The sequence below is a fragment of the Herpailurus yagouaroundi genome, unplaced genomic scaffold (assembly GCF_014898765.1).
Source record: "Herpailurus yagouaroundi ecotype Mexico unplaced genomic scaffold, PumYag 141, whole genome shotgun sequence".
Taxonomy (NCBI): domain Eukaryota; kingdom Metazoa; phylum Chordata; class Mammalia; order Carnivora; family Felidae; genus Herpailurus; species Herpailurus yagouaroundi.
Window position 1 is genome coordinate 14895277 of NW_024412396.1, and position 8620 is coordinate 14903896.

General features: G+C 41.3%; 1 long non-coding RNA gene across 1 annotated transcript; it reads left to right on the plus strand.

The window, feature by feature from the left end:
* Positions 1 to 1316: 1316 nt before the first annotated feature.
* Positions 1317 to 4907, plus strand: LOC121031668 (uncharacterized). The gene is made up of 3 exons (XR_005790834.1): positions 1317 to 1960; positions 3602 to 3718; positions 4461 to 4907. It is a non-coding gene; the product is annotated as an uncharacterized LOC121031668 (long non-coding RNA).
* The last annotated feature ends 3713 nt before the right edge of the window (positions 4908 to 8620 follow it).

Below are 8620 nucleotides of genomic sequence, written 5' to 3' on the forward strand. Positions count from 1 at the left end.
CAATATGCCAAGCATAGAGCTAAACACTTTATAAAAGGTAGTTCATTCAGACCTCATAACTTTAGGAATTATGTTTTATGACATTCCCATTTTACTACATGGCAGAACCAGGATTTGGATCCAAATTTTCCTGCCTCTAAAGTTTGTATCGTTGCCGTATATCTTTGGAGGGTATCACAGTGTTCTTGGCTGCATGCTGTGACTTCCTTGGCTGTGTCGCATACTTGCAGACCTGTCTAGGAATGCTTTCTATGCTGCATCAGTTCTGCTAGTCTTGTCACACTTCTCCTACGTGACTTCCAGTTCCTAGGAGGATGCATTGCCCACGTGGCTGGGTAAGAACTTGGAAACCTGAACTGATCAGCAGGAGAACTCAGGGTACCACAGTGATTCAGATGTGAGAAAACAAGCCCTTAGAGTTCTAGCACAGGCACAGGAGGTGGTTACAGACTTTCGTGAGCAGGACCAAAATACAAATGATATCGTCAGAACTGAGATGAGGCAGCATGTTAGGGGCCTGTCCCACAACAGGGGGTGTCTAATGATATTTATCAAGCAGGAAAGGACTGAAAACCCATGCCTGAATTCACAACCATCATGGCCCCAAAGTACTGCACCTTCTCTCAGCTTGTTTGGGTAGGGTTTTGCTTCTCCAGCTTTATCATGTCACTTCTCTACTTCTCACTCAGGCTCTCAGAGCAGTGGAATGGTTGTCATTTCTGCTTCATGTCACTACTTATTTTCTCACGGATGTGTCCTGTCAGCCCAATTAGACAGCAAGCTTGTTGAGGAAAGGGTCTTCTTCTCTTGCTCTCCTTGTGGTACCAACAGTGCCCAAAGGGCTCTGAGACCTCATCCAATCTCCAGTCGTTGACATTCAGAGAGGACCATGCTGATAAGCATAAATAAGTGGGAAACACAGTCATTGATAAACTGATTTTTCTTTTTAATTTTTTTTAACGTTTATTTATTTTTGAGACAGAGACAGAGCATGAATGGGGGAGGGGCAGAGAGAGAGGGAGACACAGAATCTGAAACGAGCTCCAGGCTCTGAGCTGTCAGCATAGAGCCCGACGCGGGGCTCGAACTCACGGATTGTGAGATCGTGACCTGAGCCGAAGTCAGCCGCTTAACCGACTGAGCCACCCAGGCGCCCCATAAACTGATTTTTCAAAGTTAAAAAACTGGCTTCTAAAAGAAGAGGCTTTGTATATATCCAACATCCTATCACTCAATACAAATCCCACAGCCTTTATAATTTCTGTGGGGCTCAAATGCCACAAAATGCCAAATAACTGGGCCAGGGCCAGTTCCAGTGTTAGGAGACACATGCAGAGTCGGTATTTAGGGGTATTTAGTTGAGATTCCTACCTCTTTGTCAGGATCTCCTTTTTGTTAGCTCTAACTGTGAAAAATCAAACCTGATGTGGAAGTCAGACTTCTGTGATTCCAGAATCATACATTCTAACACTCAGGCTGAAAACAAATTCAGTTCAATGCTTTGTTTTCTAATCGAACTTTCCCTTTCCAATCAGAAAAGAAGACGAATTAGCATTTTATGGTACCTATTAGTGAGGGACCAGTCAGGTCATAAAAGTGCACCCGACAGTGGCGTTTCCACACTGGTATGAGCAATGCACTTCCCTTGTTATGCTCCCAAGTTAAACAAGAATCAAGAAATCCAACTTGAATCACCATCCTGGCTCAGTACTGTCTAGAGGTTATGAGCTTTACCAGAAAACCAGGTAGGGTACATCCTGCCCCTCTCTTGTCACCTGCCAGCCCTGAAGTGACAGTAAGGGCCAACTTATAGGGACCTGTCTCCTTATGTCACCTTTAGTTGTGTTTCAGCTTCATTTGCCACTTGCCCTAATATTTCTCAATTACTTTCTTTCTAGTCCTCGCAGCAAGCCTACGGGAGAGGTTCATTTTGCCATATTATCTATAGATTGGCTGTAAGGTAAGATTTCAAATCAGTTTTGGTTGCTAAGTATAGTGCTCCAATTTTAGGAGAATCAATCGTTTTCCCCACTAAAGGTTGTTAATTCATCATTACTAGTTTATTCATCTATTCATTCAACCAACAAGCATCTATGGAATGCTTACCATGTGACAATTGCCATGTTAAGTTCTGGAACATGACATCTATATAATGTTTTACACTTCCCAGAATATAAAATCAGTAGTCCCTTTGTTTTCTTTGCAGTTCTAGAAGGTAAGTATTATTATCTCCACTTTACAGATGTAAAAACTGATGTTCAGGTCCCAGAGCCTTTATGGGGGGCAGGACTATTATCCAAGGTTAAATTACAGAGAGTACAGGAGATTTGTGGCATGTGCTGGAGATTGCCTAGTAAAAAATGACCCAGTCCCTGGCCTTGATAGGATAAATGTTTAATACACATGTGACTGTAGAGTTTGCATATAACTTGCTCTCCAAACAGGACACTTTGGAGAGGGAAAAGAGGCACTATAATATTTGTGCCAGGACAACTGGTACACACTCAGAGGGACAGTTATTTCCTTTCTTCCAGCCGGTCTGTCCATGGAGAAAACAATGCATCTCTAGAGACATATTTGCCTTCATAGAAGCTGAGTGGAGCTGAGTTGTGTGAAGCTGGGGACAGGCAGATTGAGGCAGAGAGACAGGAGTGAGGGGACAGGGGAGCAGTACCTGGGATGACTTCATGTACCAACCAGGTAGTCAAAAATGAACCCAGCTTGGGGCGCCTGAGTGGCCCAGTCAGTTAAGCATCGGACTCTGGATTTAGGCTTAGGTCATGATCTCATGGCTCATGAGATTGAGCCCTCCATGCTGGAGCCCACTTAGGACTCTCTTTCTTCCTCTCTCTCTGCCCCTCCCCTGCTTGTGCTCGCTCTCTCTCTCTCTCTCTCTCTCAAAATAAATAAACTTAAAAATTAAAAAAAAAAAAAAAAGAAAAAGAAAAAGAAATGAACCCAACATGGGAGGCAAGGGCTGCTGTGGTCCAACTGCCCTCCATGCTGCAGTGTTTTAAGCTACAAGGGAAAAGAGGAAAAGGGAGCAGAGAGTCTCTATTCACTGGACAAAATCAGTCCTTCCTGTTTTACATTTCCTTCCAGTAAAATCAAGCCCCACAAGAGGTGATAATACCCGAGATCTTTTTCTTTTGGCTGGGAGTCCTTTATACACTTCTCCCATCCCTAGGAATTTATTCTGTCACTAAATAGTTTGATATTATTAAAAGAATTATTCCTGGGGCACCTGGGTGGCTCAGTCAGTTAAGTGTCCGACTTCAGCTCAGGTCATGATCTTGCGGTTCGTGGGTTTGAGCCCCATGTAGGGCTCTGTGCTGACAGCTCAGAGCCTGGAGCCTGCTTCAGATCCTGTGTCTCCCTCTCTCTCTGCCTCTTCCCCTGCTTATGCTCTGTCTCTCTCCATCTCTCAAAAATGATTAAGCGTTAAAAAAAATTTTTTTTTAAAAGAATTATTCCCACTAGGTGACTGTTAACCAGTGCAGGGAAGATACCTTCCTTTGGTTATTGGCACAAAGCTAAATGGAAGCAGTTGTGTTCTGTAAGATTGTGTGCTTAGAATAAAAACTGACTCTTTTGCTCTCAGGTGGGAATCCTGTCTCAGAGCTGCAAGGAATCTGAGGAGATTATCGGTTCATCCTCCTGCCTGGAGACAGTTAACTCCAAAACTGCAAACATCTCAAAGGGAATGATGGATATCAGGGTAAGGTATAGCCTTCTCAGAATGTTATAGAAGGCCTTCGTGCACTGACCCTTCTCCTGCCAATCCCACATCTGCCACCACTTCCTCGTAGGAACTCACTGCTTCAGTGATGATGATGACGACAATGGTATCTGACATCTTGGGAGCTCTTACAATGTACCAAGATGTTTTCTAAGCACTTTGCCTGAGTTTTCTCCATTATTCCTCACAGTCCTCTGAAGTTGTTTATTTTAGTGATATTTTTATAGTTGACGAATCTGAACTACAGAGAAGTTAAGTAACCGTCCCAAGATGACAAGTGTCTAAAGGGGCTGGAGATCAGAGGCTGACCTCTACAGTGTTTGCCACAGTGCAGTTTGCTTCAGTACATTCCATCTGCATAGACTGTTGTCATCTCGGGTCTTCTGTCTGACACACTCCCCACCCCTGAAGATAAAGGTTGAGTGCTGTTTCTCCTTAAAAGCTGCCCTTGCCTCCAGGGGCTGACGTCTGTGTGCCTGGTCTGGGCATCCACACACCTTGTGCAGACATCCAGTACAGCAGCAGCAATCCCTCTGTCCTTCCTCCTGGCTTTGGGAGGTGTATCTCCTGGTCTATACTGAGACCGATTTGAGGCTAGAAACTCTTGTACCTCTGGTTTCTAGCATATGGTCCACTCTCTATCGCTTTCAACTACATTTAGCACAGTAAAATATACACAGTCAGAAAGCAAAAAAAAAGAGCTGCCACCTTTCCTTTGCAGTGACATCGTGAGGCTGGGGCTAACCCAAATGGAGCCTGAACAATCTAAGGAAACACAGTTGCAGAGGGGACTGTGAGTCTGGTTTGCAATTTTGATTTTGAACTGGTGTTCAGCAGCTCTTTTAAACCATGGGCCAGTCAAACCTGAATTGATGATAAAAATGAGATACTATTTTTGGAAAAATACTTAAAAGGGGAACTCTGAAGCCTGTTGGTAGGTGTGTCAGTTGGCACCATCTACCTGGATAGCAATTGGTAGGAACCTTAAAAATATACATAGCTTTTGACTCACTTCCGGGATTTTTTTCCAAGATCAGAAATACGTATGCATAAGTGTCATTGAAGCATCGCCTTAAAAAATGGAAAGTTGAGGGGCGCCTGGGTGGCTCAGTCGGTTGAGTGTCCGACTTCGGCTCAGGTCATGAGCTCGCAGCTCGTGGGTTCGAGCCCCGCGTCAGGCTGCGTCTGGCTCTGTGCTGACAGCTCGGAGCCTGGAGCCTGCTTCATATTCTGGGTCTCCCTCTCTCTCTCTCTGCCCTCTCCCGCTCATGCTGTCTTTCTCTGTCTCTCAAAAATAAATAAAATAAACATTAAAAAATTAAAAAAAAAAAATGGAAAGTTGAAAGTAACCCAAGCACCCAGAGTTAGGGGTATGGTTAAGATGACAGTGTTACCATAAAATGATAGGATTATAAGTAGCTATTTATATCACATGTACAAAGAATTTGTAATGACACAGTAGAGGCTTATGATATGTTAAGCAAACAAACACTCTAGAATATAAAACTCTACCAACAGCATGATGTATGAAAAGTGTATGAAAAGTGTACGAAAACTAGAAGGAAATATATTAAAACATTAACAATAATTATGTCTTATTGGCGAAACTGGGTAATAATTTTTTCTTTATAGACTACTTCTGAGTTTTACACATTAAGCATGTATTACCTTGATATTTAGGAAATAATTTTAAGTTTTTAAAATACTGTATGGGATGTAATACATTATTATAAAAAATGAATAAAGCTGAGAGATAATAGGTAAATTCTTAAATACAAAACTGCCATTATCTCTAACATTAAAAAAAATGAATGGAATTAGACAAATATAGAATAAGAGTTATAGTAAGTATAAGCTGGATGGTTTCATGGGGGAAAAAGCAGTTTGGGTGTCAGAAGATCTGGTTAATACTATTTATGTTAGTAATTGTGTAACCCAAGAGAGTCACTTAACCTCTTTTTAAGTTTCTTCATTTGTAAAAATGAATTGGTTGAATCAGATGACCTCCACATTTCTTCCCAGCTCTAACAAAGCCTCTGGTCTTTATTGATTCATCCACTATTTATTTCATATGCACAAACCCCCACATTTAAAGGTGATCTGACCACACTAGATGAGGTGCTGAGTGCGAATTCATGGAAACTTCTACAGGTCACCAGAGGGTGGTGACTAATTCCTGAGGTTAGAGTCAATACAGCTTCGAGACTTAAGGAGTTGAAAGGAGAAAGATAAGATAGGGACAGAATGGTAGAGAAAACGCGGAGGTGATGAGAGAGGCCAGCTGCGTAGGGGAGGAAGATGCCTGTTTTGTCAGAATTTGTGATAGCCGAATGGAAGTCAGGCTGTGGTCGGGGTTGATTGATCAATGGTTGAGAGGCTGCCTGACAACTCACCAAAGGAAGAACAGGAGTTGGTGAGGGGGGATGACCTTTCACCCTTGGGTTCCCAGCACAAATTCCCTGGAGACCCAGTGGCTTATCGCCCTGTGGAGTTAGAAGTGAGTGCTTGAAAACAAAGTTCCACCCAGGGGGTGGCCAAAGGGTAACTTTTTGCTTCTGGTAGAAGCAAGTGAAATAAGTTATTTTAACCAGGAAGCAAGCGTGCAAGCATTTGGTCGAAAATGTAAGAGTGGTAAAGAGCAAAGAGGAGTACTCTGGAATTCAGAAACCCTGTGCCCTAATCCTGGCTATGCTGCAGTCCTGCTGGGTGGCCAGTAAACCATTCACTCACTCTTTCCTGCCTTACTTTCTCTCAGTAAAATGGAGACCGCAGTCCCTGTTCCCAGCATTATGGAAGGTGTTAAGAAATCACAGATGCCACATATGACAGATGGTGCTGTATACATCCAGAGTCCTAATTTTCTTTCTCCTTGGACCGGATGAATGTGTCAAGGGGCAGAGGGGAAGGGAGAGAGAGAGACAAAGGAACAGAAAGAGAGAGATCAGCTTCCTCTCAGCTATTGGACCATCCTTCTAATCACATTCCCAAAGATAGCAGATGTTAAATAATGAAAATTGTACAACATAAATTGAACCCCAAATTATCTAAATTTTTCTGAGTCAAAGAGCATTGTAATTCTAGGAGAAACACTGAATATTTGGAATATCCAGACTACTTTTGTGGAGTAATGCTATTCATTTCCTTCTCAGTGTTGTTTTAAATCTGCAACTGCCATTAGTCACTATTGCATTTTATTTCCTTTATAAAGCCTTCTAGTTTGGAGCTTTTAATGTTGTTGGTAGTATAGTAATATTTGATTAACATGTCCTCAAGGGTAGAGGCTATGTCTCCTGCTCCCTTTGTATTTTTAAAGGGGCAAAATAGTCAAGTTCATGTTTCACTTAAAACCCAGCACATTCTTTCCATGACTATTACTCCCAGCATTTGCATTTAGCTGTGCCCATCCAAGTGCTACAAGTCTGTTTATAACTCCTGCATGACGCAGGAGTGGGCCAGGTGAACATGTTGGGGTATCATTTTAGGGATAATAATGGCAACTCATTTCTATTTATGGGTTTAATTGATCCTAATCCAGGAGGCTCTGAAATCACAACAATTCAACACCAAGTACCTCCCATGAAGAATGATGGCTTGAAGACCTCTGTCAATCACCCAGCAGAGCAGATGAGTACCCAAGTATTTCTGATTTTAAGGAGCCCTTTAATCCAATCAATTTCAGAGAGTCTTACTTCCTCTGAGCCAGGCATGGATTAATTCTATAAGAGTGCCTTTTTCCATTAAAGAAACTGATTGCAAACTTCCCTTCTAATTGTGAAAATGCTCACCTGCTCAAAGTAAACAGTTCTGGAAAGATACCTTCATTTTGCTTCAGTTATTTGGCTGAGGAGAGTTGAGTTTCAACAAAAGTTTAAGAAGTTAGGAGGTAACACCCATTCTCTCTCATAGAGCAATTTGTGCCTAAGGTAAAGGAAAAAACTACAAATTGACCTTGACCCCATCACACACTTTACAAAGACTTTAATTACTTGGTTATAATACATGTATCTATATTCCCTAAATAAGGGAGCCATGGAAATGGGCAGTGTAAGGGGGCACTGAATTATTTAAAAGGAACAATAATCAAACATTGAAAGCAACCTAAATATCCAACAGTCAGAATTATTAAATAAATTATTAAATTAATTTTAGTATATTTATATGCTAGATAACTATGAAATAATTAAAATCATGTTTTCTGATGTATAGCATCAGAATTTATAGCAAAATGGGGAAATATTCACATATATGAAATGAAAAAACAGTATATAAAGCTGTAGGTACAATTTCTTGAGAATCTGTAGTTCTGGAAAAAAGACTGTGTTCTACAGCAGTTCAAAAGAATGAAATGGATTTAAATGTACTAGTATGGAAAGATTCCTAAGATCTGACATCAGAGCACATTTCAAAACAGTATTCAGCACAATCCTACCTGGCACGGACTTTGGGTTAAAAAGGTAAAAGGGGACTTTAACCTCATCTATATCATTTGGGTTTCTGTAATGAGAATATATTTGTCTATCACGTAATGTAAAATCATATTTTAAAATTTTTAAATAGGGAAAAGGGACAAATAATGACAATAATAATAATAATAATAATAATATAGTCAACTCTCAATGGTGTGATTGTAGTTAACTGATGAAACTGAAGCCCCTGCAAGCTAAATCACTAGATAAGATTTGATCATGGTTCTCTATGACTCCAAAGTTCAAGTCCTTTCCATTCCATAATACCCTTCCAGTCATGTGTACTTAGGTGCTATGGGGTCAGGTCACTGTTAGGGAAAAAGGAGGAACAAGCAGGCACTGGGAGATGGATGGCTGTTTTTATTCATGAACTTTAAGGATCCGAGTTCAGTAGTAGAAATCAGACACCAGGCCA